The sequence below is a fragment of the Harmonia axyridis genome, chromosome 1 (assembly GCF_914767665.1).
Source record: "Harmonia axyridis chromosome 1, icHarAxyr1.1, whole genome shotgun sequence".
Lineage (NCBI taxonomy): Eukaryota > Metazoa > Arthropoda > Insecta > Coleoptera > Coccinellidae > Harmonia > Harmonia axyridis.
This window is the reverse complement of record NC_059501.1, coordinates 2,511,900-2,539,786: the sequence shown is the minus strand read 5'-3', so window position 1 is coordinate 2,539,786 and position 27,887 is coordinate 2,511,900. Positions and strand designations below refer to the sequence as shown.

The following is a 27,887-nucleotide window of genomic DNA, read 5'->3' as shown; positions in this document are numbered from 1 at the left end:
ACCAACTCACCATTCGTATTTGGACATTCTGTATAGTTGGCATAAATGCTATCTCTTGGGACTCGAGTTCTTTCATCATAATACGAAAATAAATTTATGCAATTCTTACATTAGACTGATTTCAGTTTCAGTTTTCTGTGAATTTGCAGATGAAAAAGTTAGTTCTTTTGCTTCGACGTATTTTCTCTCAAGGTAATCTAATAATTTCAACTCATTGTTAATTCGACGGTGTAGTAACGAATACCTACTCGAACATAGACAATATATTTCGATTATACGAATCTCTTCAATCTACGTCGTTCGAGAAACACTACTTGAACTATGCTCTCGTAATGTTTCACGAACTACGTCTCCTGAATCTGTGTATAATCGAATATTGTCTATGCTCTTGTGATACTATAACTGAATATTTCCCTCCTGTCAAAAATTCTATGTATATGGAGAACAATTATCGAAAATTACAGCGATAATTGTATTCAGTGCAATTATCAATCTCTATGACTACACGATTGAGTTTGACAATTTCAGTCTAAATAAATTTCGAAACGTCACGTTTTGACAATATGTATGTTGAAAGTGTAACAAGTTATAAATGTGCTAATCGAAGAAAAATTCCCAGAAATCATCACAAATATATTTGGGGAATATTTATGGACTTTTGCTGCGAACGAAAATATGAATTGAATGAATATGTGGAGCTTAGAAGAATTGACGTTGATACTGAAAGATTGGGCGATCAATATGCGAAAGAAAGACCAGACCGAATATAAAGAAGAAGCAACGGTGAAGAAAATGTGGGACGTTTTGTTCAAACTCTTGCCATAAGGTATGATAACGACTATAACATTATGATTGACCCGTTTAACAATATAGTATTTAAATCAGCCCGAGATGCCCACGATGCAATGGTAATAGATCATCTGCAGTAGATAACAGAAACGAATATAACGTTTGGTTAAATTTTAATAAAACCACAATTTTTTTTGTCACAAAATTTTCCGCCTAAGATCCTTTGGGCATTGATAAATGCCTTATAATTTTATAACAAATTTCTCTAGCTCGTATCTTGGTAACAGCTAAGATGTATAGAATACCTGGTGTGTGCAATGATTCGATTTTGTTTCAGACTTTTTGAGAGACCCACCTGTTGCTTTGGTGTTCTGCTTCACCAGAGTTCTGTAAGGTGGCGCTCTTTAAAATTTTTCGAATTCCCGCTATCTGCTAGGTGCCGTTTAAAAAGGAAATACTGATTTTATACACTGCAAACATTCACAAACAATTACAATTCAGTTCATATCGTATTTTTTATCAAATGAATGGAATATAATGACAGACTATAGAATATAAAATATTATTGTTCTATACTCAAAGTTCACGACAAGAGCGTAGAAATAGGGGGATACTGGGGGTAATTACACGGTGTTCCTGAATTGGAGATACTAATGAAAATGACAGATTTCCGGATCATTTTAAGAAAAAAAGTCCTATAACATGAGTCCCCATACATTTTGTTTTGAGATACATGTGTTAAAATTTAAGTTTTTTTCTCGTATAACCTTCCCTTCACAAGATATTCGATTTGAATTGGCCATAGATATTCCAGTTTAAAGTTTTCACCATTTGATATGCTAATTTTGAATGCAAATCTACAGAGTGATATTTTTCTGGAAAGATGCCTGCTTCCTTCCTCCAAAACTATATTTTGGTGAATGGCTGTTAGTTTAGAAAAATGTAGAAAAAACTCTGGTCCAGTACTACACTTTGTGGTTTGTTATAGTTTTGTCGTGTCTGCTATCGATTTAGGGAAAAAATCTCTAGTAATCCTCAGGAAAATCCAAATTATTATTAAGATCCAGCTAGTAAGCTCTAATGAATGCATTAATCATAAGTTTTGGTATTAATTCACCCAATCTGTAGCGAAGATTACTAAATATTTGATAAACTGATATTAGCATCACAAAAAAGTACGACACACTAGAAGCAAGCTGTATATTGAAAGCAAAGCGTTTGTGGGCTCATATTCATGAAACTTTTTTTTCTCAAAATTATCCAAGTAATTTCTCATTTTCCTTCGTAACTCTAATTTGAGAACACCCAGTATAAGATAATACCAACCGAATTAGTAATAAAAAAAATTATTTCGAGTAATTGATTATTTTCGTTATTAAACTTCTTTTTCTAACATTACAGATATGAGTCAAAGTTGTCGTCAAAAAATTTTTTTTCGATTGTCCCTCCCCCAAGAAAAAAAAGATCTACGCCCTTGGTTCACAAGAGTTGAGAATTGAGAGAAATGTCAAATGTAAACGATGTATGCGCCATCTGAAAAAAACCCGATCCTTCGAAATCAAGTAGGTATAAATCTGAAAAATCTCCCGTTTTGTTTGACAGTTTTACAGGTATAAGTAGACACACCAGGTTTTCTATGCATCTTGGTAACAGCCAAAGGCTTCAGGCCTTCTAGCTTTCAATAGTCATGGAATTATCTCGTCTATAATCAATGGCCTAGGGATATAACTACCGATTATCCCGCAGTAGCGAGTAAGAATCCTCACAACCGCCATCTGTGAGTAACTCGATAACCCTTCCACCTGGAAAAGGGTCAATTCGACCGATTGAATCAAGTACACTCAGCTCCGGGCGTCTTCCGCATAACATTGAAACTCCCACCAGTTCACTGGAACGTGATTGTAGCACGATCTGTAACATGAAAACCGGATCATGTACATCATTACGTCACTCGACATGCCTAAATCAATGAGACAGAGACACAGCGCGGCGCAGTGACCATGGCAACTAAAAATTAGAGCCGCGTGTTGCCTGGTTACCTGTGTTTCACATCCAGGTGAAAGCGTGTTGTCTGGAGTGCCGAGTATCGCTGTTCCAGACCGGAAATAAAGCGGGAAACGAAGGAAATGCTGGAGATGCGCGGCGTGTGTGGAATTATTGAAAAACGGGAAATGTGCGTCGGTACAGGGAAGGGGTCTTCGACCTGATGGAAATAAAAGATTTTATGATTCGCGAAATTTTTTTCAAGGATGAGATTTTGGACTTTGCAGGAATGTGGCAACAGAAATACGCTGCGTTGGGACAGCGATGGAACTGATATGGGGTCTTCGAACTGATGGAAACGATTATTTTTAGATTAGATTTCAGGAATGAGATTTCCGGACTTTTCGAGAAATTTGGCAACATAATCACGCTTCCAGGATCTCTAACCGTATATGTTTTTGAGACGCATGGTATTGTTTACTGATTATTGGAGCAAAGGTGTTGATGAAACTTTTTGCAGCTGCCAAAATTCTTCATAATGACACATTCAATTTTAAGAATATTATATCAGATATATAGGGTGGGTTTTCAAATAACAGGCGTAATGAACTCATTTCGAAAAACTGCTCAGGCACGTCGATTTTGTTTTGAAGGGAACAATTTTTCAGATCAAATTCATATCCATATCAGTTTCAGCCCTTAGAGTTACAACCCCAATCCCTCAATTTCGAATAGGGAAGATGAGGTAAGTGATATCTCATTTGAAAAGTTTTTCTGTCCCGAGTTCAGCATATTGAATTTTTTCTCATTTGATCTATTGGTTTTCGAAATATTCATATTTAAATTCTGAACAACACTGTGAGGAATGCTGTTTAATCAATAGAATTCATCATTCATTTATTCTGTAGAGTTGATGATACTCCATAACTCTCACACCTTCTTTCTTAAAAATTCTACTTTTTTCATCAACATAGTCAAACTATTCGTCGTTGGCTTCATAGGCACTCACTTCCGCTTCAAGGCCAAATGAAGCGGAAAAAATGAAATGAACTTATGGCAACTGTCGACCATTTGCAACCACCCGAAAAGTTTTCTTACAGCCAGCATTGTAAAGGGTGTTTTTTTTAGAGCTATAGAACTTTAAATTGCAATAAAATAACGATGGATTATTCGATTGACATGAATTTTATTTTTCCGCAAGATAATCTTGTGGCATTACATTTTACATTTTAAATATGATTTCTGGCATATGACCGCCACGGCTGGCTCGGATGTAGTCCAATCTGGACGTCCAATTTTCGATCACTTTTTCCAACATTTGTCGCTGTATATCGGCAATAACACGGCGAATGTTGTCTTCCAAATGGTCAAGGGTTTGTGGCTTATCCGCATAGACCAGGGACTTTACATAGCCTCACAAAAAGTAGTCTAGTGGTGTTAAATCACAAGATCTTGGAGGCCAATTCACAGGTCCAAAACGTGAAATTAGGCGGTCACCAAACATGTCCTTCAATAAATCGATTGTGGCACAAGCTGTGTGACATTTTGCGCCGTCTTGTTGGAACCACAGCTCTTGGACATCATAGTTGTTCAATTTAGGAATGAAAAAGTTAGTAATCATTGCTCTATACCGATCACCATTGACTGTAACGTTCTGGTCATCATCGTTTTTGAAAAAGTACGGACCAATGATTCCACCAGCCCATAAAGCGCACCAAACAGTCAATTTCTCTGGATGTAACGGTGTTTTGACATACACTTGAGGATAAGCTTCACTCCAAATGAGGCAGTTTTGTTTGTTGACGTAGCCATTCAACGCTTCATCGCTAATGGACGTAGTGCGCGATACGTATTCCGCACAGAACCATTATTTTCGAAATAAAATTGCACTATTTGCAAGTGTTGTTCAGGCGTGAGTCTATTTATGATGAATTGCCAAACCAAACTGAGAATAAATCACTTGACAGTTTTTAAATCGGTCGACATCTTGAACAGTAATGCCAACTTAAAGTTATATACCTCGAAAAAAAACACCCGTTATGAATAAAATAGTAACTTTAATATATCAAATTTCTTCGAATACTGTAGCCTCCCACCTAGTTGCAACGTCTAGAACACACTGATCTGATCAGTTGGTAGACGAGCCCCCAAAAATGATCGATAAAGCTAGGCCCTCTAATTAGGTCTTCCCCAAAACCCTTTTCACTCAAGTTCCGCCTCTGCTTTCGGGGATATGAGAGCCTTTTTCTATTGGCGTGTTATTCAATATCGCTGCTGCACGGTAAGAGATGTGGAACTGAACCATTTCCCCCAAAAAACTACCGGAAAATTGGAGGTTGATCAGGGAAACTCGAATACGCAATGCAATATGCTTCGTAGGGTCGATCCTTTCCGGTTTTTTCCCAGAACTAAAAGGCTCCACTTCGGGAAATGAGTGATTTTCCACAGTTTGCATTATTATCTGGAATTTACAGATTTTCGTAGATAGGCAATCGGTTGATTCGGCATGTGAAACGGAAACTTTTGATGATTTTTATATTTTGATAAGGAATTTATATATCATGTTATAGACGGCAAAAAAGGGAATTTATTTCTTGAAAAAAATTTGTTTGGTTTACATTTAAAATATTTCGAAGTATTTGCAATAAAAAACGAATTATTACGCCAATGGATTTTACTAAAATTAGTGCCAGTAGAATGTTTTTGTTTCGGTAGGTACTATAAACCAATTAGACTTCCAGATAGAGATGAGCGATACCGTGATTTCTAGAGCACGTTGTGAAACGTGAACGTTACTTTATGATATCAGTGAAATTAAAGCGTGACGTGATCACTGTTTAGGTTGCTTGTTATTAGTATTTGTATATTTGAAACATTATTATGAAAACATCAATTTTTCTTACATTTTCAACTCTTTTCCTGGTTTCAGCTTTAGTTAGAAACGTAACAGAAGGATATCGATTTTTCAAATGTTTCCTCAAATTTGAAGAGGTGGTTCTGAAAGATAATATCACCTTGCATAAATTACAAGTAGCATAATTTACATCAACTTCTGTGAAGAAAGCCCAAAGATTGCTGGTCTTTCGCCTGTTATTATTCTTTCGCCTATTATTATTATTATGTCTCTGACGTGTTTTCGTTTATTTTTTATAATACAGTACCATTTATTGCTTCGGTCGGCAACTTCAATATAGAAAGAATTTCTTTGGGGTTGTTTATCAAAGATAAGCATAAAATTAGAATTTTATTGCCACCACCGATTATGCAGTAATTCAGTAGTTATTATTTGTTTGTTGCAAGTATTTATTGTTCAACTAGTCCTACAAAAATACTTCCTAAAGCAGGCGAAGTTGCCTACGATGCTGGGATTGTCGAAAAAATATGCAAAATGTAAGTCGAAAAAGGTTCCGAAAGCTGCCTTCATAATTTACGATTGCAACGGACGATGATATGCCCTGAAAAGATCTGTGAAATGTTCAAACTGTGATCGCGTCACGCTCTGTATTCGTTTTTCGGAACCGTGACTACCTATGACATTCTGATATCGGTGATTAAATCACAGTTCGTGAAATATCGCTTATCTTTACTCCCAGAGGTTGTTTAAGGGTTCTGTTGGATGACTCTATCAAGTTATCCAATACGAAGACCCTGTGCTAACTTGAGGAGGGCCGAAGAACTTCAACATTTTCGGACTTTTTTCGGTTTTTTGCTCATAACTTCTAACCTAATGAGTTTTCCTCCAAAATGTTCATGTTTAAGTTGTAGAGTATTAAATTCTCTACAATTTAGTATTCCACAAACTTTCTCGTAAACCCAATATCAATTGAGATACAGTCCATCAAAATAATAGTTCAGTAGACAAAGCATCGAAAGTGGGGTCTACTGGAAAAATTTCCGAACTTCCTCTTGATGAAGCTTCTACAGGTTGTTCGGGAGTGTTGTGGGATAATTCTGTCAAGTTATCCAACACAAGGACCTTGTGTTAATTTGAGAAGGGCCAAAGAATCCCAACTTTTTTGGGACTTTTTCGGTTTTTTGCTAATAACTTTCAACTTGGTTTTTGACCAAAACTTTCATTTTCAAAATTGTAGATAATTGAATTACCTATATGATTTTCTTCCAGAAACTTTCTCCTAAACCTCATATTAACCGAGATGTAGACAATCGAAATTAGAGGAATTTTTCCAAAATGCCAAAAATTGAAGAAATATCACCCTGTAGACTTGCATTCAAAACTGGCATTTTACATGATGACAACTTGAAATTGAAATATCTATGCCAAATTTAAGTTGAATATCTTGGGAAATGCAGATGCTATGAGAAAAATCTTGATAAAATCAAACATCAATATCTCGAAAACATATAGCGATTGCGTACTCATGCTAAAAGGACTTTTTTTCTAAAAAATATCCGAAGAATCTATCCTTTTTGTTGGTACCTCCAATTTAGGAATACCCTGTATAGTGACATCCCTTCGCAACATCCTCGAAATCCGACATTAATTCTCAGACATTACAAGGACACGAGGGAGAGAGCAAAAAAAAAAATAATGCCCATATATGGCCTTGGAAATCGACAGCGATGAGAACTTCATTGGACCGTTTCTGGAAGTCCCAACACTGAATGAAAGAACTTGGTTGGGTTTATCTTTGTAGAGTATTTTCCGAAACATAGTAGTCGACTTGGGCAAATCCCCTTCATCCAGAAACTTCCCTCTAACTTTCCCCAGAAACACGGAGAGACTTTGAAAGTGGCTTATATCGTTTGCTGTGAAAACAAGAATGGACCTGTAAGACGTTATTAGTCTACACGAGAATGGAGAAAGGATGTTGTCAAGACACTGTGAGGGGATGTTTGAAGAAGCAGAGGGGTTTTGTATCAATAAGAACTAGGTTTGATTGATTTAGTATTTACTTGATGCAAGTTCATCGTTATTTTTTATTTCTGCAGAAAATTTGAAATGAAATCCCAATTCGATAGTTATTTACCTAACAAGTAGGATATAAATATATTAATAGACGATGAAACTGCAACACCCAGAGGGAGCCGTTCAAATTTTAAAGTTTTTCTTGGTGAAACATAGATAGTATAGCAAGGAGTGAATGATTGAATGTGGAGAAAAAAATCGTGAAGGTTTTTTCATGTAAACAATTTTTGTTAAATATTGTAGTCGTTTTTTGCAAGTTTTTCTCATTTTACAACAAACCAGCTGTTCGAGGAGATCCACTGTTAATGTTTATTTGTTGTTGAAATGCCTAGAGCATGTCTACGCGTAATTTATCACCAGCTAAGTGAATTTGAAAGAGATCGAGTTATTGGTCTACAGGAGGCAGAGTTGTCATCTTGAGAAATTGTTAACCATACGAACAGAAATCCTACAACTGTTATCAGATGTTGTCAGGCGTAGTTTGATAATGTCCAAAATCGAAGAAGAGTGGGCATTGGACGTCGAAGGGGCACAAATGAACATCAAGATCGACGCCTAAGAATTATGGCCATTAGAGACCGATTTGCGACAACTCGATCTTTGGCTGATGAGTGGTTAGGAGAACAAAGCCATCCTGTCACTGTCCGAATGGTTTACCACCGGATAAGATCTTTTGGACTGTAGCATTATAGACCCCATCTTGTGTTACCTCTGACGGTTGAGCATCGCCGGCAACGATTACAGTGGTGCAGAGAACGGCAACGTTGGAATGTGAAATGACATCAGGTCGTCTTTTCTGATGAATCTCGATTCTCCTTGGGTGCACATAATGTCCGAAGAAGGGTTAGACGACGTCGGGGAGAAAAACGTGAACCTCAGTTTGATGTTGAGCGTCATCTACATCGGATAGTAGGCGTTATGGCGAGGGGTGCTATTGCACATGAAAGAAGGTCACCTTTAGTCTTTATTCGAGTTAACATGACAGCGCTGCATTACCTTCAAGAAAAAGTGGAGCCATATGTTCTTCCTTAACCTTAACCGGCTCGAGAATCCAATAATTCAGCAAGATAATGCCCGGCCTCATGCTGCAAGTGGCATCAGCCACTTATCAAAAAATCATTGAAATTGGTTAAAAAGCATAAACGTTATTCTAGATGGTTATTTTTTCAGTCCGGTAAATTTTTCTGTCCAGTGTATTTACAAATCTGATCTGACGTCCAGTGAAAATTGACCAAATTCCAGGAAATATCCATCAAAACATCATTCCCACCTCACAATCTAAAGTATCCTACGTTCCCGTGAACTTCCATTGCTACTGAACCGGAAGCTGTTCATACTCGAAGATACCTACAGGAAGCTTGCTTCGGTACACAATTCACGAACGTGTCATGTATCGGATAGTTCGGAAATCGGGAACAGGAAAATAGAAATTTTCCACTCCATTGCCTCGGCCTCCTTCCCATCTCACTCTCTCTCTCTCTGTCTTTCCGAGAACGTCTTGAATTCCAGCGAGGTCGTGAAACCGAATTCTGCCACAACAACATTTCGTTTCTGCGAAAACGGTTCTGGCTTCTGCGCCAGAAAAGAAGAGGCCTTTGTGTTGTCTCTGATTAGGCACAAATAAATTATCAAAAATCCCACCCTTGTCTTCGGTACAAGGGGATGTCAGGGCGCTTTGTAGTAGGCACATCAAAAGTTATAATGCGTGTTCAATATGGGAATTTCATAACCAACTGCCTAAAAGTTGGAGAACAAAGAGAAGGAACGTCGGAACAGAATAAAAGCCTCAGAATATAATCCTCAATTTGGGAAGGAAGGATGATGTTATATTATAAATATGCCGGTCTTTACTTCGTATATGAGTGGATTTTATTACGGTCGTCATAGAAGCGAACATTCCGGTACGCAAAATGAATGTGAGCAGCTTGAAATTCACGCACCAAGTGCGAATAGTAACGGGTGTTTTTTTTTCGAGGTATATAACTTTAAGTTGGCATTACTGTTCAAGATGGCGACCGATTTAACAGCCGTTGAGTGATTTATTCTCAGTTTGGTTTGGCAATTCATCATGAATAGACTCACGCCTGAACAACGCTTGCAAATAGTGCAATTTTATTTCGAAAATAATGGTTCTGTGCGGAATACGTATCGCGCACTACGTCTATTTTATTTTGTTTAGCGATGAAGCGCACTTTTGGTTGATTGGCTACGTCAACAAACAAAACTACCGCATTTGGAGTGAAACTAATCCTCAAGTGTATGTCGAAACACCGTTACATCCAGAAAAACTGAACTTCGAGACTTGTTATATGGTTATAACGGGTGTTTTTTTTCGAGGTATATAACTTTAAATTGGCATTACTGTTCAAGATGGCAACTGATTTGACAGCTGTCAAGTGATTTATTCTCAGTTTGGTTTGGCAATTCATCATGAATAGACTCACGCCTGAACAACGCTTACGAATAGTGCAATTTTATTTCAAAAATAATGGTTCTGTGCGGAATACGTATCGCGCACTACGTCTATTTTATTTTGTTTAGCGATGAAGCGCACTTTTGGTTGAATGGCTACGTCAACAAACAAAACTACCGCATTTGGAGTGAAGCTAATCCTCAAGTGTATGTCGAAACACCGTTACATCCAGAAAAACTGAACTTCGAGACTTGTTATATGGTTATAACGGGTGTTTTTTTTCGAGGTATATAACTTTAAATTGGCATTACTGTTCAAGATGGCAACTGATTTGACAGCTGTCAAGTGATTTATTCTCAGTTTGGTTTGCCAATTCATCATGAATAGACTCACGCCTGAACAACGCTTACGAATAGTGCAAAAATGAGATTGCCGTTGTTCCTGATTTTCATAAGCGAATTTTGTTTAGCGATGAAGCGCACTTCTGATTGGATGGCAACGCCAACAAACAAAACTGCCGCATTTGGGGTGAAGCTAATCCTCAAGTGTATGTCGAAACACCGTTACATCCAGAAAAACTGACTGTTTGGTGCGCTTTATGGGCTGGTGGAATCATTGGTCCGTACTTCTTCAAAAACGATGATGGCCAGAACGTTACAGTCAATGGTGATCGGTATAGAGCCATGATTACTAACTTTTTCATTCCTGAATTGAACAACCATGATGTCCAGGAGCTTTGGTTCCAACAAGACGGCGCAACATGTCACACAGCTCGTGCCACAATCGATTTATTGAAAGACACGTTTGGTGACCGCCTAATTTCACGTTTTGGACCTTAGAATTGGCCTCCAACATCTTGTGATTTAACACCGCTAGACTACTTTCTGTGGGGCTATGTAAAGTCATTGGTCTATGCGGATAAGCCACAAACCCTTGACCATTTGGAAGACAACATTCGCCGTGTTATTGCCGATGTACGGCTACAAATGTTGGAAAAAGTCATCGAAAATTGGACGTCCAGATTGGACTACATCCGAGCCAGCCGTGGCGGTCATATGCCAGAAATCATATTTGAAATATAATGCCACAAGATCATTTTGCGGATAAATAAAATTCATATCAATCGAATGATCCATCGTTGTTTTATTGCAATTTAAAGTTCTATAGCTCTAAAAAAACACCCTTTATAAAGAATAGTGCACATGTAGCCTTGATTATACTGTTGGCTTTCAAAGAAATTCCCTCTGTTTTCAGTTCCTTGGGTTATGCGATACCGACTAACAAGTGTATCGCTACTCGCCCTGAATGACAGCAAGTTTCTCTATAGTTAACTTTAAACCTTTAGTGCTTCCAATTGGACAATCTTAACTGTTTACGGTCGCTCTTATTTGGGGCCTTATCCATTATTATTATTGTATTTTTTAATTTAAGTCCTGACTCAGTGAAATTTTTCCGTTTCACTCAACAAAACCCACGACTCGACAACACCGCAAGCCGCCATCTTCCCATTCCTCCACAAGAGGTCCTCAATCCCCATCAAAAGCGACAGCTCTCTCGTAAACTAAGGCCCGAATTTCATACACGTCAACCTCCCTCCAACCACCCCCTACCCTTTGCACAAAGAACCCCCTCCGACGCCATTGAATCATTCATTACGAAACGATTAACTTTGCGGCTGGGCCGTAAATCATTAATTTAAATTGACAATTTTGCGGATCCGACGCCGCCGCCGCCGCCGCCGCCGCGGCGCGCGTACGTAATGCCGCCTCGCGACGTCCACCAGAGGTGTCGCCCACCTGGTCTCCCCGCTTATTTCCCGATTAATCGAGACGGGCCGAAAAAGCCCCGAATTTACGGCCCTGCTCTCGTTTAGACGTAACTCAAATTTTGCCCGAGACGGGGCTCTGTTGTTGTATCGAGAGGAATAACAGATTGCTGCGGCTCGTTTGGCGGTACGCTATTGGTTGGGTGGGTTGAAAAGAGGAGGGGGGTGGAGAATATGACGTTACTTTTTTTTTTGTTGGTAGCAATTGAGTGACGGGTGACAGGTGACAGCGAGTTGCGTCAGTTTGACGTGTGGAACTGGCTGGACTATGGGCAGATTTATGAATTATGAGTATCGTCGAGGGAAATTTGGTTGTAGTGAAATGGAGCACGGAAATGTTGGGAAAAATTGAAATTGGAGCGTGATTTTATTTGCCCCCTACTTCCTATCAAAAAAAAAATAATAATAAGGAATAATTTCATCACAATCGGAAGAGTACTCGAGGAGATTCAGGTCATTTTGTGTCAAAATCGAGTAATTTTTTTCTATGGTTGTGATGCAACCACAGAAATAAAATTCGGCACAATTCTCCGTTCAAGGACTGTGATCCTCACTGCAAAATTTCATCACAATCGGAAGAGTACTCGAGGAGATTCAGGTCATTTTGTGTCGATATCGAGTAATTTTTTTCTTTGGTTGTGATACAAGTACAGAAATGAAATTTGACACAACTCTCTGTTCAAAGACTGTGATCATCAGTGCAAAATTTCATCACAATCGGATGAGTACTCGAGGAGATTCAGGTCATTTTGTGTCGATATCGAGTAATTTTTTTCTTTGGTTGTGATGCAATCACAGAAATGAAATAGTAAAAGTCAAGTGCTATAGGTTCACCTTAAGAGTAGTTAACATAGATAGAGGGATCATTTATGTAGTTTTCAGTAAGTAAATTTTCTCCCTAACATGAACTGTTGAATTTGACATGAAGCGTGCGGAAATAAAAACATATTTCACTCAATTCGCGAGTTTCTCCACAAAGAACGCACTTCTTATGTCCCATAGTGGATCAACGTTTCATATTTACTCAAAATATGTATATTGACATAAATACCTCAATATATCAGAAAACAAACTTCAGGCGCGCCAAAAGACGTGAAACAACCGATGACACTAGGAGAGCAAAAGTTGCCAAACCTTGGATTTCAGAAGGTATTTTTTTCCCAAATTTCTATTTCAAATTTCCTGAAAACCGTTTTTTTTATTTTCTTGCATCAGATCAGAAAAACTCCGACACAGTGTGGTTGCATCTAAAAATTGAACCAATTAAGTATAGCAAGTTGAAGAATTTTTAACCTTACTAATATAATTTAATTACTCATCGCTTGATTTCAATGTAAAATTAATATTATTTTAAACCACCCATCAAAAAACCATTTCAAACTCTCCCCTCACCTAAAATCACCACATAATGAACCTCCCTAACCATAAGCAATTCTGCAACAACACTCTGTCGTCTTCCTTTTCGGCCTTCCTTATTCCTTAACATTCCCCCCCTCCCTAACGACGTAATTTGGGCCTTTGGAACTTTCGGCTTATGACCCAGATTTAAAAGTCCGAAACTTCTAAGGGGATATCTGCCAGATTTAAATTCACTCAAGGACGGGATAAATATGTATATATTTCGTTCAAAACGCTGTGGTGCTATGTAAGTGAATGGGGAAGCGTGCCTTCGTGTGGTTGGTGCTTAATCGCGCTGATGAATATGCATGAAACTATCTCACACTCGGAGGGTAGTAGTTGTTGACTGGAAAACACGTTGGTAATCTGGTAAGGGATTGCTGTCGGCGAAATATTTTATGCTGGGTATGGAGCTACAGAATTACATTTTTGTGGGAGAGTGTGGGAAGTAACTGCTTGCAGCATTTAGTGCGGAGAGTAAATATTTGGCTGTGGATTATTATCAATAACATTGGTGTTTATTTTGTCAATATGTCATCAAAATGATATGAATTATGCATCACCATATTTGGAATTACACTGCGCAAAAAAATTAACGCACATTCTGAAAATCTCAATTTTAATGAAAGTTAACTCTACATTGACTTTATAACTTATTTTTTATGTTCTCTCGGGAAGGTTTTGAACGAAACAAGACACATTAAATGGCAGAAAAATTCAGGATTACACCGAATCTTATGTGAAAGAAGAGAAATGAACAATTTTCAAAATACTGGAATGCTGATAAGTGATTTAATATTTGGTATTTCCACCCCTTGCGTTAATTACAGCTCGGCAACGACGGTTCATACTCAAAATGAGTGATCTTAAAATATTCTGATCTAATCCTTCCCAGATTTCTCTGAGTTGGATTCCTAAGTCATTAAGAGTAGCTGGATGATTTTCTGAACATCTCAGCCTTCTATTGAGGTTGTCCCAAACCTGCTTAATCGGATTGAGATCTGGACTTCTTGCTGGCCATTCCATTCGAGAGACTTCAACTTCTTCAAGGTACTCCTGAACGATGCGCGCAAGATGGGGGTCTGGCAGTATCGTCCATAAAAATGAAATTTTCACCAATGTATGGGTCAAATGGCACTACTTGCTCTTCAAGAATGTTCCTTATATACCTATCAGCATTCATAGCTCCATTATCAACGACCACTAGGACTGTGCGAGCAGTCAAAGATTTTCCACCCCATACCATAATCGATTCTCCCCCGAAACCATTATTCAGGAAATTGCACTGAGCATATCTTTCATGTGAACGTCGATCATAATGGTAAAGGCAGAATCTAGACTCATCTGTGAAGAGAACTCTTTCCCAATCAGTCTCTTCCCAATGGAAATGCTCTCCCGCAAAATCCAAACGCGCCCTTCGATGGGCTGGGGTAAGAGCTGGGCCTCTTGCCGCGACACGAGGCCTTAAATTATATTCTTTGAGGCGATTTCTTATTTTCTGAGTGCTAATTTGCACCCCATGAGTTTGCTTAAGCTGATTTTGAAGGAGGCGAGCGGTTGCAAACCGTTGTCTCAACGAAGAAACTCTCAAGTAACATTCTTGAATGGCACAAACCCTTGACCATTTGGAAGACAACATTCGCCGTGTTATTGCCGATATACGGCCACAAATGTTGGAAAAAGTCATCGAAAATTGGACGTCCAGATTGGACTACATCCGAGCCAGCCGTGGCGGTCATATGCCAGAAATCATATTTAAAATGTAATGCCACTAGATTATCTTGCGGATAAATAAAATTCATGTCAATCGAATAATCCATCGTTGTTTTACTGCAATTTAAATTTCTATAGCTCTGAAAAAAACACCCTTCACAAACTAATTTGAATGCTCAAAGGTCGTTCTTCATCAACAGCCCCTTCTCCCTCTTGTCTGACCCCGTACATCCCCTAGCGTATACCAGCTCACCGCAGGAATGTCCCGAATCTATCTAATCAGTCAAACAGAATATCGAATCCAATTTTCCTGCACTGATGCTGCAACGCCGTATGGACCCGAGGTCAATATTTGACTCGACATCCACACACACTCCTACCGTCCATCACATGATGCATATAGGAAACCCTGACCGCCGCCCCCCCTCCTTTATGTTTGAATAGTGAATACCTGGAATATCGATCGGAAAGAGTAGCAGGCTTTGACCAGATATGCGCTAACTGAATATTTCGGCTTATGAGAGAGGGCATTGTGAGGTTGGGGATTTTTATCTCTCTACTGATGGTGTGTTTGGGGTTGTGGAGGGAGATTGATGGGTGTTTATTAGAGGTTTAGTGGTGGTTGGCTGGTTCGGAAGGGTTGTTTTTGTGGTTATGAATGAATAACATTGTTAATGAATGTAGATGAGGCAATGTTTTTCCGAGAAATATTCGGTGATTTGGGGTGAATGGATTGTTCGTATTCGTACTCACGTGTGATTTTATTAGGGTGCTAATGCTAGTTGGAAGCTCCCCTCAAAACAGCAATGTTTGAGAGTTGGGTAGCTTTCGATTATTTTCCACTCAGCTGACTCTCTTTTTGACTCAAGAGTATCGTGCAGACCAAAGCGAATCAGAGTGTCCAGCATCTTCGGTTCAAATTTTCGATTGCTTCATACCTGTAATTGGGATATTCCTGTTGGGTAAAGAAATGTTATTATTATTATTATTATACCTGTAAAACATGACCTTCATTATGTTGGAAAAGCTAAATTGTAGTGATTTAGTTCTGTGTTTTGATTTGAAAATGCTAATTGTAGTTATTTGTTTCAGAAAACATCCTGATTGAAACTACAACCTGATCATCAGCGTTCTACTTCTAATAGAAATATACGTAAGTTGGAAATTCATAAATCATGGTGTTATAGAATGAAGAGAATGATCTCTCATCAGAATCTTAGATGATAATCCAAGAACTATATAAGAAAGGAAAGACTGTTGGTGTAAGTAAGGATCAATTTTCTGCTTTTTGATCCTTACATTTTCGCTCTTTTATCGTATATCATGCACTGCAAAAAAGGACTTTCATCTACTGCATTAGGTACTTCAACAAATTATATGGAATCGAAAAAACAGTTTTATGGTTTGAAATACACATTATTAGCCGTTATAGTCTCCATGAACATCAATACACTTGTTCCAACGAGATTTCAATTTATGAATTCCATCCCTGAAGTGAAAATCTGGAAGGGTTGCATAGAACGCTTCTTCAGATGTTATTTTATGACCTCATCATTTGATGAAAAATGCTCTAACAATTCAAATTTCAATTAATGGATTTTAGCCATTGTCAAAATGTTTTTTTACACGGAGCATTGTCCTTATAAAAAAGAATTTTTTTCTTCTGCAAATCGGATCTTTTTTCACGAATTTTTTCCTTCAGCTCGTCTAAAACGTTACAATGATATTCAAAATTTATTGTTTTGCCAGTTTCCAAGCGATCCAAAAACAAAATTCCTTTCGCATCCCAAAAAACTGAGGCTAACACCTTCTTGGCCGATTTCTGGACACGAACTCGGCTCACATCACTCTTTAGCCTCTTTTGATTCAGAATCATGGTGTTAGATCCAAGTCTTATCCATAGTGATGAGTCGATGACAAAATTCACTTTAGTCTTTCGAAAAGGTTCTAAATGTTAATGAGAAAGTTGCATTCCAATGAGTCTCATATTACACACAGCTTTCTGAAACCTTAAACTTCCGTCAAAATATTGCTAACACTACACAATGTTAAAACAATATGGAATCTTGTTCGGAAGGAGACTGCCAGCAAGAGCTGCCATAGTAGCATCAATTTAAATGTAAACGGGAGAATTTATTGTGATGAACGAGAGGTAGCTGATATTTTCGGTGAATATTTTTCGAATATTTGTTCTTCGAGTTTGAGTCAGCATTTTCAAGATAGTTTGTCTGGCTCCTGTACAACTGAGCCACTATCAGCTCGAAATTTCTTTTTTTTTCCGGTGGTTGCCGATGAAGTTTATGCCGTTATAAATAACTTTAAGAATAAAAATAGCTGCGGATTCGATATGATTTCGATTAAAGTTTTGAAAGTTCTTTCACCTCAGATCTCGGAGCATCTCGCCCACCTGATTAACTTGTCGATCACTTCGGGTAAATTTCCTAGTGTCTTGAAAATCGCGAAGGTTATCCCCGTACACAAGAAGAATGCTGTTGACGACATTTCAAATTATCGTCCCATATCTCTTTTGAGCACTTTATCGAAAGTCATAGAGAAATTGGTATTCAATAGAATGTTGGATTATTTGAATAGGTTTTCATTAATTACTGAAAGCCAACACGGCTTCCGACTCAACCGATCGACCAATACAGCTGCTTGTGATTTACTTAGTTTTGTTTACGACTGCCTTGATGGCGGATCCTATGTTGCAGGGCTCTTTTTCGATGAATCAAGAGCATTTGACTGCCTTAATTTTGAGTTCATTCTGGCTAAGTTATACAGCCTTGGATTCAGGGGTGTTTTTCTTGAGTGGGTCAAAGATTTTTTGAATAGTAGGTATTTCTATGTCCGCATAGGACAACAGGATCTTCCAGATATCCAGTTGAATTGGGGGTCCCGCAGGGTTCTGTATTGGGACCTCTATTATTCATTCTGTTTGTCAATGATCTTCCTCTTCACGTCATGATGTATTCAGCAATGTTGGCCCATATCAAGATAGTTTTGTTTGCTGACGATACATCCTTTATAATTTCCGCATCAAGTCTGATTGAACTCACAGCCAGGTGTGAACTTTTAGTGCGCTGTTTCACTGATTGGTGTTTTCGTAACTCGATAATTCTGAATGTCAATAAAACCGATCTTTTGTACTTTCAGTCGCGGGATATGGGTCGCCAGTTAATCTTGGAGCTTCCGTCGGGTGAGTTGAAGTGTTCCGAATGTGTGAGGTTTCTTGGACTGCAGGTTGACGGTGTCCTGAGTTGGAGGAACCACGTTGACTCAGTATGTTCGAGATTGAGTAGTGCATTTTTCGCAATTAGACGTCTCAAGCAAGTCCTTTCGGAGGAATCTCTAATTTGCGTCTATTATTCTTTGGCCTACTCTCACCTTAACTACAACATCGTGTTATGGGGAGGATCCTCCTCGAGTCATCGTGCATTCATCGCACAGAAAAAAATCATGCGGCTCATTTTCGGCCTTTCACCAGTGGAGTCCTGTAGACCCTACTTCATTTCCAACAGATTGTTGAGTTTTCCCTGCGTTTTCATGTTAAGTTGTTTATTGCATATCAAAAAGAACTCAAGGTTGCTGAAAAAATGCTCTGATTACCATGATTACGATACAAGACATAAAGATATTCTCTGTATTCCAAAACATAGAACAACAAAATTTCAGCACTCGCCAACCTACTATGGTATCAGATTGTTTAATCATCTTCCGGAGAGACTGAAAGTTTTGGAGTACAGAAAATTTAAGAATGAAATTAAGGAATTATTGTTGATGAACTGTTTTTATAGTGTCAGCGAATACTTGGATTACTCTTTTGTTTAAGGAATTTGAATCTTTTGTAGATACAATTTTCTGTTTCTGTTACTAATTTCTTTCTTTTTTCGTATTATTATTATATGCATATTCATTTTGACGTTTTCTATACAGTGTACTCTGTCTTAAGGAAATAAAGAAATATTATTATTATTATTATTATTAATGAGAAGCATGGGGCTAATGCTACATCTGTTCCATTCATTCGACGATTTTCCAATACGTTATCTTGTATTTTTTTCAGGATAACTGTTGTTATTACTGTTTTTCGACGTCCTTGACTTGGATCGTCTTCAAGGCTTGTACGAGTACGTTCAAATCCAGAAACCCATCGCTCTACTGTACTAATTGATAGCGAAGAGTCGTTTTACACTTTCAAACATTCGTTCATAATAGTATATTATTCAACGAGCGGTAATGTAGGTCATAACTTACGCAGATGATGTTTGCAGCACGAGCCGCAGGCGAGTGCTGTAATTCATCAAGTGAGTTATGACCATTACCGCAAGTTGAATACTATACTTCATCTACGACTATATCAATAAATACTAAGAAAAAAATACAGACTTAGAATATAGACAGAAGGAATGGGAAATAAACATATAATGTGCTCGATCCCGTACAAGAGAGATGGAAACCTAGGGCCACCAATAACAATCGAACTAGATTCGGCTAGCTCGAATCCAGTATTGAGTACAGACATTGAACTTCATTGAAAAACCTCAATAGTTACCTATAAAAATGCATTAAAATATACCAAAAAATTTTCCCTGTTAACGATGTAAACTTAATGATCTTACTGCTATACCAATCTTGAAAATTTTTTCAAACTCCTTTATATTTTTTCGGCAATTAATTCTATATGGTAACATTAACTGTTTGTCTTTTGGAAATGTATACCTATATAATATTTCATCTTCACTATCTGAATTAATCGTTTTCAGCAAAACATAATTAGATATCAACTTAATTTGAAAACGTCAAGAGTGACATTCCCTCGGACATACCTCCCCTCAATAACAATAATGGAATGTTCCCTTTCGGCCAATCGAATAGAAGCAGAGAAGTATAGAAGCACAGATCCATATTTTCCGATTTACTACAGTGAGTTATAGTAGTGAGTTATTATAACTCACGGCTGTTTGTTAATAGATACTATTAATTGCTCAAAAGCAGTTGAATAATGAATATATAATTCAATAAGAGTAAAAAAAAAAAAAAAATCATATACCCAATCTCGCATATAAATATATTTTGCTATTGAACCTTTCAAAACTTAAAATTCAATCACTGCACGATACTTGATTTTCCGATTGTAATGGGTGTTTTTTTTCGAGGTATTTAATATTAAGTTGACATTACTTTTCAAGATGGCGACCGATTTAACAGCTGTCAAGTGATTAATTCTCAATTTGGTTTGGCAATTCATCATGAATTGACTCACGCCTGAACAACGCTTGCAAAAAGTGTAATTTCATTTCGAAAATAATGGTTCTGTGCGGAAAACGTATCGCGCACTATGTCCATTTTAGCGATGAAGCGCACTTCTGGTTGAATGGCTATGTCAACAAACAAAACTGCCCTATTTGGAGTGAAGCTAATTCTCAAATGTATGTCGAAACACCGTTACCTCTAGAAAAACTGACTGTTTGGTGCACTTTATGGGCTGGTGGAATCATTGGTTCGTACTTCTTCAAAAACGATGATGGCCAGAACGTCACAGTCAATGGTGATCGGTATAGAGCCATGATTACTAACTTTTTCATTCCTGAATTGAACAACCATGATGTCCAGGAGCTGTGGCTCCAACAAGACGGCACAACATGTCACACAGCTCGTGCCACAATCGATTTATTGAAAGACACGTTTTGGACCTGTGAATTGGCCTCCAAGATCTTGTGATTTAACACCGCTAGACTACTTTCTGTGGGGCTATGTAAAGTCATTGGTCTATGCGGATAAGCCACAAACCCTGGACTATTTGGAAGACAACATTCGCCGTGTTATTGCCGATATACGGCCACAAATATTGGAAAAAGTCATCGAAACTTGGACGTCCAGATTGGACTACATCCGAGCCAGCCGTGGCGGTCATATGCCAGAAATCATATTTAAAATGTAATGCCACAAGATTATCTTGCGGATAAATAAAATTCATGTCGATCGAATAATCCATCGTTGTTTTATTACAATTTAAAGTTCTACAGCCCTAAAAAAACACCCTTTATTTGATGAATTATTATTTATTAATCTGTCCTGGGAACTAGCGCACAAAAATAGCTAAAACTAGTCGATCACCCTAATTGAACATCCGCCCCTCCCCACCACCGGCAACATACCAATAAATCATAATTGGCGTCTGAACGCGGAATGACAGATCCCTCCGGAACACGTCAAAACTCCGTGAAGCTGCACTCCGGCTGATTGCGTCTCCGAAATTTCCATTTTCACCGATGCTGCCCCCAATGAGGCGTCTCGGCGGCGATCTACGCCAGTTATTTAAACTTTAACGGACTCGAACCGTTACGATTCCGCGCCCGTTTCCAGATAAGAACATTTTTCCGAGAGTTTTTTCACGCGAATTTATTGGGGGTCCTATTGATTTCGAGCAGAGGCGGGTTGTGTTTTTTTTTTTATTGAAGTTGGTAACTGGGGGATTTGATTCGTATTAATGTCTCATATGCGCGGAATAGGCGTTGGGGGGTGATACAGTGAAGCGATCGTTTCAGGCACCTCAATTTGAGGGGCGGCAATTCAGCCCACTTTGCTGGACGCTTTTTTTTCATATTTCATCCTTGATTCTTAAAAACAACACAAGGTTGTTCCACTCCGCTGCGTTTGTCAACATTCCCCGCAATAAAAATCTCCAAACCGCCTCTATTCGACCGTCTGTATAAGAAACACATGGCAGCTCAACCAGTATTAACAGAATTCCTTATTATCCTCATATAAGAGTTTCCGCTCCACTGTATTTGTCAACATTCTCTGCAATAGAAAATAACACATGAAAGCCCAGCCAATATGAACATTCCAAACTAGTTACTGTTAAATGCCAAATATTTCCACTAGAATTTATTTTTTTTTGCGCATGATTGCAAAATTCTCCATTGGAAGCAATAAGTTTTGTATTATCATTGGAGCAGGTGCTTTTTTTGTGGTGGTCATGGAGGTCATGTTGCTATTGATGCTTTTTCAGCAGGGGCATGGAAAATTTTTTGTGCTCCGGGCTACAAAATTACTTGTCTACTTTATTGAAGTTGGTTAATAGATTCTCATTTCGCGAGAATATAGATAAAGAAATTCCAAAAGGAATTATACAATTGGAAAAGGTTATCACACTGTGAATTATTCTTTGACATTTCTTATGTCATTCGTATTCAATAGGTTATGTAATTCAATAATGGAAATATTCAACAACGTCTAGAAATTGTTGACTTGTTTCATCAAAATCAGTCTCATTTGTGAATACTGAGAGAAATTCAAGAAGTAAATTGTCTTTCAGAAGAAAAAAATTGTATTTCCGAAGCTATCAATTCTATTTCAGATAATGTAATAACTAATTCAGAACTGTAGCGAATGTGAGGTGCCAGTACAATATGCAACACAGGTATTACATAGATATGACCACCGGGGCATGGTGGTATTGAAGGTAACAAAAAGCCGATCAAAGTTAACACCTTTTGGACTTAAGTCTTTATGTGGGTCTGGTAATGACCAATATAAGTCAACGGTCCAACAATGGGAGTTGAAGAATAGAATACCTTTCTAGAGAAACACTCCTGGTCTTACTGAGGCAAATAAATTTGTGGTACTCTCACATATCTATACCAGGAAGCATGGATCTACCACGACCTAACACAGCTATTATTGGAATATATGGATCTAAAACCAGGATCACTAGATCCCTGGGTAAGGAGCCCTCTATCTTGCAATCCGAGACACTAGCTGTATATACTTGCGTCCAAGAGTGTCTTAAACGAAGAAGAAGAAAAAGTTTATTTTTGCCTAATAAAACAATAATAATAACTGAAGAAACCACAAAGGGGTGCATATTTACATCACTACAGACAGCCAAGCCACGCTAAGATCCCTGAAATCATATTGTCAGGGGTATCTACTGACATGGGAGTACCGTAATACCATGAAGCAATTGGCCACAGGCAATAAAGTAACTGTACTTTGGTACCGGGACATTGTGGTATTGAAGGAAACGAAAAAGCCGATGAACTTGCAAAAAGGGCATCAAGGTCAATGCCTGATGGTCCTGAGCCCTTCTGTTAATTGGAAAAGTCATATGGCAGTGGTCTAACAATGGAAGTGGAGCAATAGAAAATTCCTCTGCAGAAACACTCCTGGTTTTACTTAGGCAAAGAAATTTATGGTGCTTTCACCGACCTCTACCAAAAAACTCTTGACGCTACCTCAAGCTGAGCTTTGGGTAATAGTGGGACTGCTGACAGGATAGTGTCAGTGCAAATACCTTTTGTACCGCATGAGTAGGTCTGCAGATGAGATCTGCAGACTCTGTAGAAACATCCGAACACATAGTGTGCAAAACTGTCCGGGGTTGACTGGTCTAAGAACCACTCATATGGAAAAGTCAGCCCAGAATACTCACGAAGTAACAGGCAAGGCTCCTAAAGATGTAGTTGGCTTCATTAATAGTATCTACGGCCTCCTTGGTTTGTATGAATAGCTTGGTTAAAAACCCACGACGACAATGATTCAGTAATAATAATAAAAAAAGATGTGGCTAACCATTTAAATTCATTCAGATATACATGTAACTATGTAATTCTGAATTACAATTTCCATCTACTGAAATTCAATTTGCTTTTCTGAATTACATACATTTCACGTTTTCTGAATTACAATTGAAAAAGGTGTAGTTAGTGGTAGAAAAGTTTATCTACAGCTAGCACGAATGAGTAAATCTGTTTAAAAATGATTTTGTTTATTTTTGTCATTTGCTTCCAGGATATCAATCGAAAGTGGTGAACTAAATATTCCTTCATTTTTTTTTCCTCTTCATTGTTGCTTAAATTCCACTTCACCGTGTATTTAACAAGTCTCGAAGGTTCCAATAAAAATCAACTCTTAATTTCCGAAGGAACAACATCGTCAAATAGAGCCCCACCTGCAGCAACCGCCCCTGATTTTCCCAGACGCCGTCCAGAATTAAAATGGGAAAAGAATTATGCCGCGGAACGGCGAGAGAGGAAATGAACGATTTTTATCGGCGACTACTGTCAACGACGGCGGGATTGAATTTTTTTTCTCGTTCGGAGAGGGGAGCGTTACAATAGATCCAGATTCGGTCTGGTTGACGAGGCGTTGAAACTTACCAGGGGGAGTGGGGTTGTTGACGGCATGTTCCGGATAATCGTGACAAGACGTCATAACGTTGTCTCTAGGCTTTCACTTCCTTCTTCCTGCTTTGACCGAGGTAACTTCCCGATCTAGAAAATGCTCGTTAGTTGGTGACTGGGGATTTGATTCGTAATCAATGTCTCATATGCGCAGAATAGGCGTTAGGGGTGAAACGGTGAAGCGACCGTTTCAGGCGCCTCTATTTGAGAGACGGCAATTCGGCCCAGTTTGCTGGACACTTTTTTTTCATATTCTATCCTTGATTCTTAGAAACAATATAATGTTGTTCCGCTCCGCCGCGTTTGTCAACAATTCCGCAATAAAAATCTCCAAACCGCCTTTACTCAACCGCCTGTATAAGAAACACATGGCAGCCCAACTAGTAATAACAGAATTCCTTATTATCCTCATTGAAAGAAAGATAAAATCACAAGGTATATCACAAGGAGAAAAAACAACAATACCTTCGCTTTCGAATTATCTGGAAGCCAGTGTTCCGCTTCGCTGCGTTTGTCAACATTCCATGGAATAAAATCCTCAAATGGCGTTTATTATTATTATATTAAAAACATATGGTAGCCCAGCCACTATAAACATTTCAAACTAGTTATTGTTAAATGCCAAATGTTTTCACTAGAATTCGGTTTATTACGCATCTGAGTTCATAACGTGGTCTCTAGGCCTCCTCTTCCTTCTTCTTGCTTTGACCGAGGTAATTTCTCGATCTGGAAAATGGTTGTTAGTTGGTTTGAACCGGTGCCAATTTTGATCGGTTTCGGTTTCTTAACATTCGAAGTATCTATATATACTAACTGATTAATAAACTGTAACACCCAGAAAGAGCTGTTCAAATTTAAAATTATTTTTGGTAAAACATAGATGGTATAGGAAGAAGAAAATGATTGAATTTGGAGAAAAAAATGAGGGGTTCACAATTTTTTCTTATAAATTTGTTTATAATGTGATTGTCCACCGCGATTATCTTAACACTCTCCTACACGTCCCGGCATTGATGCAATAAGATGGTCTATTTCTTCTTGAGGGATACTATCCCACGCTTCTTGTATTTCATGTCTCAGAGACGCTGAAGTCCGTGGTGGCTAGGATGAATTTTTAAGCCTTCTTCCCATGTTAACCAAACATGCTATGGGCCATGGCAAAAAATTCACATTGGTCGGTTCGAAAAAGTTTAAACTAACTCTGGCAACATGAGGTCGGGCTTTATCTTGCTGAAATATTGGATTCTCGAGCCGGTTATTATTATTATTATTTGAACTGGGGTCGTTTTGGTTTGGTAAGCCTTCCGGGAACTACGACCATGTAGATCTTTTGTTCTCTACCCTACTCATTTATAGAAACCCTGGGAGGTCGTCAATGACGTTAATAAAACTGACAACCTCCTTAGGGGCATTGGCCGTTACCTCTCTGGTATCTAGGACCGGCTTACCCATCTGAATGGTTCTTAGGCCAGCCAGTTCTGGACACTTGCATATCAAGTGTTCAGCTGTTTCTGCTTCCGATCCACAGAGCCTGCAAATCTCGTCTGCTGACTTTCCCATACGGTACAAATGATGTTTGTACCGACAGTGCCCCGTCAGCAGTCCCACCATCACCCGAAGCTCGGCTCGCGACAGCTTCAGGAGCTTTTTGGCGTAGGTAGGTGAAATCTTCACGAATTTCTTTGCCTGAACAAGTCTAGGAGTGTTAGTCCAGTGTATTGTCCTGCTGTTTAACTCCCATAGCTGGACCGCAGCTTTAAGTTGGTCTTTTCCTAGCCCACAGAAAGGCTCAGGTCCAGCAGGTGTTAACCTTGTTAATCAGTTGCTTTATGGTGTTACGGCACTCCCAAGTCAGCAGAGACCCCTGGCAACACGATTTCAGGGATCTCAGCGTGGTTTGGCTGTCCGTGGCTCACTTCCCATGATGCCATTCCATATTCCAATGTTGACGTTCTCTGCACCGTTTCCGGCGATGCTTAACCGTCAGAGGTAACACAAGATGGGGTCGATAATGCTGCTGTCCAGAAGACCTTATCCGGCGGTAAACCGTTATAGGAAGGCCTTGTTCTCCTAACCACTAATCAGCCAAAGATCGAGTTGTCGCAAACAGGTCTCTAATGGCAATAAGTCTAAGACGTCGATCTTGATCTTCATTTGTACCCCTTCGACGTCCGGTGCCTACTCTTCTTTGATTTTGGGCATTATCAAACCACGCTTGACAACATCTCTCAAAAGTAGTTGGATTTCTGTTCGTTAAGTTAGCGATTTCTCGAAATGACAACCCCGCCTCCCGTAGACCAATAATTCGACATCTTTCAAATTCACTTAGCAAGACGTGCTCTAGGCATTTTAACAACAACTAAACATCGACTTTGGATCTCCTCGAACAGCTGGTTTGTTGTAAAATTTAAAAAACTTGCAAAACGACTACAATATTCAAGTACGTAACAAAAATTGTTGGCATGAAATAATCCAACTCTTTTTTTTACAAATTTCAATCATTCACTCCTTGCTATATTATCTATGTTTCACAAAAAAAAAATATTAAAATTTAAACAGCTCCTTCTGGGTGTTGCAGTTTCTTCGTCAGTAAGTATATTAATGAACAAAATCACTTTGAAACATCAAATATACTGATTAAATCACGTCATTCAAACCTTCTCATTCGTGATTGAGTAGGAAATTCCCCTGCGACCGTCCCTGTCCCGGAAATCCAAACCGGATCCAGTCGTTGATCAGGTGCAAATTGATACCAAAGTTCGCCAATAGCCGTAACGAATTCCCAATCACTCGAAAAGTAGCTTGTATACATCGGAATGATCGGAAAACCCCGTCTCAGTCTCCAATTTACCGAAGGAGTGGATTTCCTCCTGACGGACGATAGGGATGAACCTTTGAATGAAACGAGAGGGGGTTGGAGGGGGTGGATTTTCACGAATTTCCACAATTTTCACTCCGCTTTCCCGCCTAATCCAATTAGCGGGAGGATATCTCACGTTCGATTCCCTGGATTCAACCTACCCCCTTCCACCCCTTTTACCTACCCCCGGGGGGTGGGGGTTATTCTTGATTATGCCGGGAGTGCACGGCCTTCTAGTTTTCCCTGTCGGCGTACGTTCTGCTCAAAATTCAATTAACGGGGTATGATGAAGAGGGGGTGATGAGGGGGTGTTTGGACCGTAATTTTGGCCTGCGACATTTTTAGGGGCGCGGAATCAAAACGGTCATGTTTATGGAGGCCGTGAAATTTTATGGTTCGTCATTTATTCTTTTGAAATTACGGGTCCACGGGTTTTATTGAAGAAATATCGAGTTGTACGATTAGAGAAATTGAAATATGGAAATATGGACCTGCCGGTTGATTTCGACGAGTGGAGGTCAATAAAAAGGTTATTTATAGTTGAGGGATTCTCATTCATAATGAATTTATTTATGGAATTTATTAACATGCAAATGAAAATATTTTATTATTGTAACGGGTGTTTTTTTTTTCGAGGCATTACTGTTCAAGATGGCGAGCGATTTAACAGCTGTCAATTAATTTATTGTCAGTTTGGTTTGGCAATTCATCATGAATAGACTCACGCCTGAACAACGCTTGCAAATAGTGCAATTTTATAACGAAAATAATGGTTCTGTGCGGAATACGTA

General features: G+C 38.7%; 1 protein-coding gene across 2 annotated transcripts in view; it reads left to right on the top strand.

The window, feature by feature from the left end:
* The window catches only part of LOC123671604 (poly(rC)-binding protein 3), a 154,309-nt gene that overhangs the window by 33,646 nt on the left and 92,776 nt on the right, over nt 1-27,887 (top strand). For both annotated transcript variants that reach the window (XM_045605569.1, XM_045605563.1), the window contains exon 2: nt 16,141-16,201. The gene's annotated coding sequence lies outside the window, so the exon portion shown is untranslated. The remainder of the gene's footprint in view (nt 1-16,140; nt 16,202-27,887) is intronic.